At 42.6% G+C, this 9842-nt stretch overlaps 1 protein-coding gene across 1 annotated transcript in view; it reads right to left on the bottom strand.

Annotated features, from left to right (window-relative positions):
• Positions 1-7785: 7785 nt before the first annotated feature.
• GLRX (glutaredoxin) overlaps positions 7786-9842 on the bottom strand; it is a 12762-nt gene continuing 10705 nt past the window's right edge. The window contains exon 3 of the mRNA XM_019516867.1: positions 7786-8722. The gene's annotated coding sequence lies outside the window, so the exon portion shown is untranslated. The remainder of the gene's footprint in view (positions 8723-9842) is intronic.

Below are 9842 nucleotides of genomic sequence, written 5' to 3'. Positions count from 1 at the left end.
GAGCTGGATGAGCAGGTTTAGGCACCTCCAGAGTTAGGCAACCACGATCTAAAAAACCCCTGTCCAGCCACCCCTGGCATGTTGTTTCTGACTAAGTCCTGCTGAAGGCACATAAGCATTTTAATATATTTATCCTTAGCTTATTAGATAGTGTTGCATACAATTTTTTTCCAGTTTATTTATTGTCTAATATATATACATATGCCAAGCCAGCACTGAAGCTTTGTATAGAGAGGCTGCTGTAGAAAGTCTTCTGCACTGAGTAATACTAGTTTCCACAAGCCAAACAATCCCTGATTTATAGTCTTTAGATCTTGATGCATTATACCTGAAAAAGAAAAATATTAGGGAAAGGAAAAATTATATTACTAGGGTTATAGGTACACAGACAAGCTACCATGACGGTGAGGGATGTCAGATTGATAGCATGTCAGCTATTCAACAGTAGCTGCTTGAGTGCACTCTGTGATAAATGTGAGAAGTCAATCCCACTTCCATTGAGAGGTAAGAGTAGGCATATGGGTTCTCCTCATGGGATATATGATGTCCCGCAACTGCTGTCAGAGTAATTTTGTTTGTATGCTCACAATCTATGGTATATTTTGAATATTCACAGGTTTCAAAAGTTTGATAATTTTAGTTTTAAGAATGGTATGTCTGTGTTTTAATATAGCCTGATTAATATTTACATGTTTTTAGATTAGTATTTAACTCTTTGTAACAAAATAAACATTTATACCAATTCTATCTCATGTGATTACTTTATCTGTTTGTTTGAAAAATATGGACATTGTGATGGAAATAATTTTTCTGTTTCTTATATAATTTACAGACTTGTAGGTATGTAGAGCAAGTGAAAACATGCAAATAAAATTATGTATTTATATTTCAATAGTGCCCCAAGTTGCTAGTTAGAACATCACTGCATTAGATGCAGTCTTTTCATGTCTAAGGCTGTAACCATGTTGCCATCATCTGGATTTTTACACCTCTTACACTCTCAGTAAAGACCTTTTGAGTCCAGATGTGAGAAGAGGAGAGAGAAAAAGAGTGTGAAGTCCAGTTTTTATTCCTGCAGCAGAGTGCAGCTGGCTCTGTCTTAGCAGTTATTGCCAATAGTTGTTATTCGGAGATGATGCCTCATAAAATGATCTGATGCGCAGTAGCAGTAAAGGAGGATTATGCAGGCTACTCTGGGATGACTATAGGAGCAAGATGTGTCCTATGGGCGTGTCCAGATCTGTCTGCAGAGCCACAACTGCACGTGTTGCACATGCAGACGTTTGCGTCACTGCTGACTGGCAGGGCGGAGGATTTTTTTTTTAACACTGGGAGATCCCAGTGTCAAAAAAACCCACAGCAGACAAAAGCAGGGCAGCTCACATGGTGGCAGCATGTCACCTGAAACCAGAGCCTGGCCAGCCTGACCCGTGTTCTGGTTGCTGGCCAGGCTCCGCACACCCAGATCACCATCACTGGAGCCCCAGGAGGCCCCCCCAGGGCCCCAGGTAAGGCAGGCTCCCCTACCCCACCCAGGGCAACTTGTGCACTAGAATGCCCATGCAGGGGTGTTCCCCAGGGACGAGTAGCAGCAGCACAACATAGTCTTCCCCAAGTCATGTTGAAAGAGCCAAGAATGCAGGCTCAATCAGCTGACTTCCAACCCTGTTCCTTAGCAAAATTATCACAGTTTCTCCCCAATTATAAACAAGTGTCTCAAGTTCAACTCACTTAGCTTCATTACTTAATACCTGGAAAAAATTCTTGACTGCTTTTCTCCAGTGATACCCTATACTCTTGCACAAATTCCTTTCTCTTACTAGTAAGGCAAAACAAACGCATAGTACATGGGCAAGACAAAGCTTGTTTCATGCATCTCAGCTACCAGAATAAGATAGTAGCTGTAGTTCTTTCGAATGTGGTATTTATATGCACGTAGCTGCTGTGCATTTAGAGACTTTTGACCTGTGGAGTATGTGTGTGTGTATAAGTCTCCTCCCTGCTTTGCTCTGAGAGCATGAAGGGCAAAGCACACCATCTGTGCTGCGTGTTTTTGTCACCAGCAGAATCCCAGGTGTACTAGGCTCTCTGATAGTAGGGCCTGCTAATTAGCCACGGTAAATTGCAAACTCATGGATCAGTATATCTTGTAGCTGAATAAATAAAAGGGGTTTTTTGCTACTTGTCATTTGGCATGTTTCCATTTGGCTGGGATATGTCATTAGTCTCTGTTAGGATAAAGAATAATGGCCCTGGAAGGATGTAGAAATACTCTGCCTTTTTAATGGGGATGTATTTGGTAGCCATGTTGGTCTAAGAAAAAAATGAAATGAAAAACTCTAGAACTCTCAGTTCAGAGATGATACCTTTTATTAGACCAACTATGAAATTGCAAAAATATTCTTTTTCTTTAAGCTTTCGGGCGCACATACCCTCCCCCCTTTTTATCTGCACATCAAAGAGTAACTTGCAAAGACACTCTGTGCAAAAATGAAACTTATTTTCTACCTATAGGGACTTTTTACCATCTTTAATTTTTCCTGAGCCTGAGGAAGGGTGAGTGCACCTGAAAGCTTGCAGAAAAAGATTTTTTTTTTTTTGTGATTTTCTTAGTTGGTCTAATAAGGTATCATCTCTGAACCAAGAGTTCTAGAGTTTTGCATTTCTGCCTTTTTAATGGCACTTAGTACTACTTGTTCACTTTGCATGAGGTGAGAGTTTCCAAGGATGGGTTTTGCCATAACTGCCTGATATACAGACAAAGCCTCATTCTTTGCAGGGGAAGAATGGAGTATGTCCAACAGCTCTTGATCATTTGGTTCCTAAAACATTTGTGTTTTAGCTCAGTGCGTAGCTGTGACCTATGGACAAAGGATGCTTTTTGTTTTATTAAGTTTTGTTAAGCCAGTCTTGAATTCACCTTAGAATTAACTGTGATCCTTAGAAGAAAATTCTACCAATTTTATTCAAAACAGCAGCTTTGTATCCATAAGTAATTAGTATAAGTCAGCTTTCTTTGTTTAGTTTCAGATACTTTGATCAAAACAAGTTTCAATAAGGGGTAGCTCAAAAACAATTTAAAAAGGCATAGGATCTTACAGTTTCATATCCCAGGTGGGTCTGCCAAGGAGGATATGAAAGAGGTGCTTTTGAGCAATCATTTTAAGACAGACCTCTGATGTGAGGTGAGTGCTACTATGTCTACTCTGCAGACCCTGTCTCCTTTGTAGAGATGCTATTGTTTTACTAATAGCCAAGCTCAATCAGTTTGTTTATTTTGAATTCAAAGTATTTCAGTACTGATCCTTAAATGTTTCCAAAATATATTGGCTATAGATCATTGGCTATCCTTGACCTCCTTGCATAAGGATCTGTAGAGCCGTTGTTACTCTTAGGATAGTTTTAAAATGCTTCTTAGGTACTCTAGTTTGGTACTGGGGCAGCTACTGATTTGGCTGAGGAGGTTGAGGTGATCAGATGAGGTTCCCCCCTACTTCCTTCTCCCATGTCCATAGGTTGGTACATACAGAACTTTCACAGTATGTGCAAGTTGAGGGGCAGCTGAGATAGTAAAGACCATTGATTTAAGATCCTCTAAGGCAGTGGTTCTCAGTCTTCAGCCCAGGCCAAATGTAGTCCACAGAACCTTGGAACCAGCCTGTGGGACTCTACACGTTGGGAAACTTGGTGGCAGGGGAGCAGTGGCAGGCCTGACGCTCATCTCTGCTGCCAAAAATCCAAGCCATGTGGGGTAAGTCAGAGGTGGGCCAGGATGCTTCCCCTGAAAGGGCCAACTGGGTTGGGGCTGGGCTGCACACCTGTCTCCCTTCAAGGCCTGGCCATGCTCCTTTCCCTTTCTCTGTGGGGCTGGGCCATACCCCCCTCCCCTGTGGAGCTGGGTCAGAACTGGATCACACCTTTTCCCCCCTCCCCCACAGGGCCAGGCTGGGGTCAGACCAAGCCCCTTTCCACCTCACAGCTGGATAAGGTCCAGGCTGCCTCCCCTGCAGCCAGATAGGGCACTGCCCATCCAGCCCACGAGCCAAAGAGGTTGAGTACCACTGCTCTAAGATGACAGACTGTCAGAGTATTTACACATGCCTGGAGATGTCCAAGCACCTTAGTACAGCCATGCTAACACAGATTGCTAGGAATCTTTTTGGCCAGGGTGTTGGAGACGCTACCTATTAGATCATTTCCCAGCATGATCACCTAAAGTCCTTGTTGTGGAATATTGAAGAAGACAGAGGAACACTCTGAATCCTGTGTACCATCAGCCACTATTGAAGAAGTGGATGAGAGGGCAGAAACAAGGGTCCAGGACACTGGTCAACTTTTAATTCTACCCATGACACTGCTGACACGCCTAGTTTTCTAGAGACCTAGTTTCCTGACACTACAACTGGAACAGAGGCTGCACAATAGCAATGATTCATGGTGAGTAGGTTTGCTAGTGCTACAACCACAGGCAGCACCACAGTATGCTGTATTTTACATATAAGCAAGGCATTGTTGTAGACTCTTTGTGGACTGGTGTTGGTTCAAGCATCTGGCAGTGCTGAATTGCTCCAGAAGAAGTCAGTACTATAAGGCTGGAATCCAGTGGAGATAAGCACTGAGCTGATGAGACTTTCGTGGTGCTTTGGTGCTGAGTTCTTGGTCCTGTAGTGCAAGCAGGTTGTGGTGGTAACTACACGGGGCCACTGAGCCTTGGTGGAAGGGCAAGAGAGATCTTTCTAATGGATTTCTCCACTGGCTCTCCCTCTTGTCTGAGAATTTCTTGTTCAGTTTTATTTACTCATTGAAGCACTTCTTACAAGGTAAGGTTAACAAGTCCATGGTCCTGCTCTCTGATTTGTAGGTTGCATGTTCAAGAAGGTTTTGCTATACATGTCAGGCCTGTAGACTTGCCCGGGAGGTAAAAACTGCACCCTTGACTGCTCTAGCTGGATGGAGGCACAGGACTTGTAGATGCAGCAGCTTCCTGGAATGTACAATTCCCTGCCCCCCACCCCACAAACTAGCAGCCCTCAACCTTTTGGCCCCAGAAGTTAAGAGTGGCCTACAGGCCAGATCAGGCCCTACATTCCAGGATCAGGCCCCACGGACCAGGAATCAAGCTCTGGGGCACCATGCTTCCTCCTCTTAGCTCCACCTGCCAGGATTGGGCCCCATGCTATTGTGTGCCCCCAATTTTGTGTAGAGCCACAGCCCACAGATCTCCCCACAGACCAGGGAGGAGCCTCACAGGCCTGTGGCCTAGTACTGGGGGGTAGATCTTGCTTATTGTATCCTACACAATAGATAGTTGAGCCAGTGGGACATCTGCCAGTAGAGTTACAGGGCATAACCCAGTGCTTTACCACTCCATCCAGGCAGAGCATAGACTATCTGCAGATGCTTTCATCACCTTCCCAGCCAAACTTAACAGACAAAGGCTGAATACTTAAGGGGAAAAATGCAAGACTGAACAACAAGAAAATATGTTCCACTGAATTTTTAGCCAATTCCTATTCAAAGGGAACTTGCAAATTGTGTGTCAGGGCAGATACTTTTAGAGCTATTGAATGACCTATTGCTTGTTGTAGATTCTACTGTAGGGAAACAAAGTGGGGTTTTTTAATAAAAAAAAAAAAAAACCCTCACACAAGAAAAGTAATATATTGGCATGAAGGGGGTGTTTTCCTTGAAACGAATTTCATCCTAGAGCAAAGGACTTAATGCACTAGAACCCTGTATCACCACTTAAGCTCTTAACTATGAGCTTAACAAGTGGTGCCAACAAACAGCTTAATGTGGGGCCTTACCTGTACTGGAGGTCTAACTTTTGCCTGCCCTGAGCATGATGGTACATGAATGTAGACATTTCCAAGAACTTAGTGCTTGCCTGTTTTAGTTTATTCCAGGTCAGGTATTTTTTCTTCTTTTTGATGTCACTCTCAAAACATGTTAGCCAAGGAAAAAGCCTTCTAAAAAGTATTTAATGAAAAGTCTGTGATGCATGACTGGGATACTTTAGGGTTTTTTTTTTTTCCTTTTCACTCTCAAAGTCACATTAGGATGAATACTGTTAGATTACTTTTATAGGAATCACTGTTAGCTTCTTATGGAGGTTAAGTGCTTCACTCAATAGTTCAATGTTTTTAGATGCAAGGCACCCTTCAGAAAAATACCAACTTATATAATTTGTTCAATTTTTTTTTTTTTTACTACAGAAAAATAAGAGCAATTTTTCTGGTACAAAGAACCACAATAGGTCTGAAAGTTTTTAGCATAATGGATTCCTATGTGAAGTCTCTGGATTTAATCTTGTGAATCATGTTTGCTAACATTGCACAGTACCCTGCAGCACCCTTGAAAGCATCTCGAGTCATTCTGTCCCTGGGGTGAGGATTGCTGGTTTAGCTAAATCAACAGGCTAAGATATTAGAGCTGTTTCTATCTAATAAATGCCCATCAGAGAGACTAGTCAGTAGTCTCCAGCCTTTACCTTTCAGAGAAGTAAGGCATAACACTGTTCTTCCTGCCTCATGTAGCTTTAGATGAGACTGGTGAGCAAGAAGTCAGAGTTTAGGTTTTAGTAGATTTAAAAATCCCATACTTACAGTTGTACCGAATACTCTCTCCCTTCAAAAATCAGAAACTGTCACTATTGTGAACTCTCACAACTCTATATTTGTAGCTAGATATTGTTTCTGGAGTGCTGTCACTTATTTTTATACAGCTATCAATAGAAATCCCTACACTAACTGTATTAGATTTCAGTGCTGTATCATTTAATAGCTATTATTAGACTTTTAGTCCTTTCCTGCTGACCCAGCCTCATGAAAATAGGTACAAGTAGTGTACATACTCCTAATCCCACATTGTGGGCTTATGGAAGCACAGAGAAAAGATCCTATGCGATTCAACTTTCAGCATGGTAGGCAGTTATCCATTTAAAAAGGCACAAAGTTTTACTACCTGCAAGAATACTAGCTGTTATATCAGGGATTGACGACAATGATTTAAGTGTCCTGACCTCAAATCTGAGAAGCTGTCTGTATCATGATTTTGGATTCCTTGCCAAGAGGAAGAAATGTAAAATCAGCAAATACAGTACTGCTCTCTCACTTAGTTTCCAAGATGGGAGGAAGCTTATGACATCTCCATTGTCAGCTAAGAACGCCTTTTTTCCATTGAAGTTTTTTATTTCTATAGCTGCAGAGGTTAATAGAGGTTGAAAAAAAAAAAAAAAAAATGCAGTAGTTCAGTTCCTTCTTACTCGCTAGTGACCTTTACAGCACAGACATACTGCAAGGCTGCTTTCTAAGCTAGAGGTTAAGGCAGGATAATTACTTTGGGCAGAGGGCTGCTTGAGTTTTGGCAAGCCATAGGGCCACATGACAGGCAGCCCAGGACATTAATTTTCTAAATTTTTAGGGTCCCCACAGGTCAGACAGAATGGCCTGGCAGGCTACATCTGGCCCCCGGGCTGCATTTTGTCCACCCCTGGGGTGGGGGGTGGGGGGGGGAGGAAAACATATCCATCTGCATCATACAGTACTCTCCAGCTAGAGAGAAAGGGTATTGTATACCATTGTTTGAGGGGGGTGATTCAGTATAGCCAGATCTGTGAAAGTCCTCCCCCCCCTCTTCCAGACAAGCCTAGGTCAAGTCTGTGAAACAGTCATCTCCCCTCCCCCAGGTCAGCTAGGGAAAATTTTCACTGTTCTTGTAAGGGTTTCAGAGAGAATATGGATTTCATGCACAAAGAGCTTCTCAAAACTACACAGAAACAGCAGAAGTGAGAGAAAATATTCTTCTTTATTCAGAATTTTATATGGAAGTTTTTTGCCATTAAAAATGTAGACAAGTCATTCACAAGTGAATAGTGGTAGCCCTCCCCCTCCTTTTACTACTGAGAGGCAAAGGAGAAAAAGGGATGTGGGAGTAGGCACCTGTAGAAGGTAGTGAGAGCTTGGTATTCAAAGTTAGTCACTTCAAGCCAACACATTTTGGGCAACACTTCAAGTCAGTTCCACTTGCCAGCCATCCCACTTGCCCCCCAGTTCATGATCCAGCACAGCTTTGTAAGGATTAAAGACATTGGCCAATATTAGAGTGATTTGAGGGTTCTTTCATGTTTCAAAGCTTGACTTCCCAACCCAGATGCATTAGCTAGAATGCTATTTCTTGCTTATCCCTGTATGTTGTAATGAAGACCAAGATACAGAGGAATGTTAATAAAGGATTAGTATTTACTCTTGCACTCCCCTTATCTTATATAAGAGAGGTTATGATAGTATTACCAGTTACATGGCAGGATACAGGCCCCTACATGGTCTCAACTTAAATTCAGTTGAATTGATTCTTTGTATTCATAAGAAAGCATTGAGTTGTTGGCAACTACATTAAGGGAAAGGACACAAGAACTGGAGAGGGAGTTGGACAGAGAAAGGAAATCCTGGCCATGGTTTTATGGACAGTACTATACAGAGAACAATGATATTGCTTAACAAATCAGAGTAAAGTGTTTGCTTGCCCAAGCAGGTTCCAAGTTTGCTCCTGTAAGTATTACACAGGATGAAGAGCAGCAGCATATTACAGCATTTTTCAGAAGGGAACATTTTTCAAGAGTAATTCTCAACCCTATTTCACATGGAATTAGAAAAGGAAACTGGATGTTGACAGGACACTTGTTCTCCAAGACTGCTGTGGCAAACTTCTGGCCATCTTTGTCCTGGAATTAAAAAGAAGAAAAAAAGAAAATCAAAACAAACACACACAGGAAACGGACTGCAGATTGAGACAGAGACCAAGTTACTAAAAGGCTAAAAAAAAGAAAGACACACACACACACACACCACAAACCAACAAACCACCCACAACAACAAAAACAAACAAAATCCAACAACAACAACCACCCACTCAGAGATAACTGGTTTGATTTGAATTTGAAATGGTTTCCGGTAAGCCCTTGTGCCTGTAAGATCTAGCCCACTGTCCCATATTGAATACCTGTGAAGTATCCAAATCAACAACCATTCCAGTTAATTGCCATTTAAGGCTCTTGTGAAAGTAACAGTCCTGCCCCAGTTTGGATGAGTTGAATCTTATACTAGACTAGATCAGCTCCAGATTAAACTGGTAGTCTGTGTCTAGTCAGAGAATGCATTTTTGCAAGAGCATCAGTTTCTTAAATAGGATCTAGCTGCATTCTTAGGAGACACCCGCAAAAGCAGAGAGTAGCCCCATTCCCAGCCATGCCCTTCCTTCCTCAAGGCAGTGCTTGTTTAAAGGAGAGGTAGGAAACTTGACTTTTTCCCCCCTCTGTCCCCACTCTTCCCCTCCATGCAAAGAACTCAGTCACATAACTTATCTGCTGTTTGTCCAATAGTAGACAGGTGGATTTGTATTTCGACAAACTAACTCATAACAAGGGCAAGGTTTTCAAGGGACAGGGTATTACAAGCATCTATCATATTTTTAAAGGATGTCTAGATGTGGACCATTTGGCACCAGTGAGGCCACATCTGGGAGTACGGTGTCCAGTCTTGCTCCCTGCCCTGCCCCCCTATAGAAAGGACGTGGGCAAATAGCAGAGTCCAGCAGAGGGCAACAAAAGTGGTTAGAAGGCTGGGGAACATGATTCACAAGGAAAGGAGAGGCAGAGGCCAAAAGAATTGGGCTTATTTAGTCTGGAGGTAGTTCACGGGTTGACAGGAAGTGCATAATTAAACCGCGTGGGTGGGAGGAATATTACCGAATGTTTCATAGTTTCATAGTTTCTAGGGTCGGAAGGGACCTGAGCAGATCATCTAGTCCGACCCCCTGCCATGGCAGGAAGAGCACTGGGGTCA

Source organism: Gavialis gangeticus, unplaced genomic scaffold (assembly GCF_001723915.1).
Source record: "Gavialis gangeticus isolate Ggan-Ray unplaced genomic scaffold, GavGan_comp1, whole genome shotgun sequence".
Lineage (NCBI taxonomy): Eukaryota > Metazoa > Chordata > Crocodylia > Gavialidae > Gavialis > Gavialis gangeticus.
Note: the sequence above shows the minus strand (reverse complement) of the source record. Positions and strands in the feature narration are given on the sequence as shown.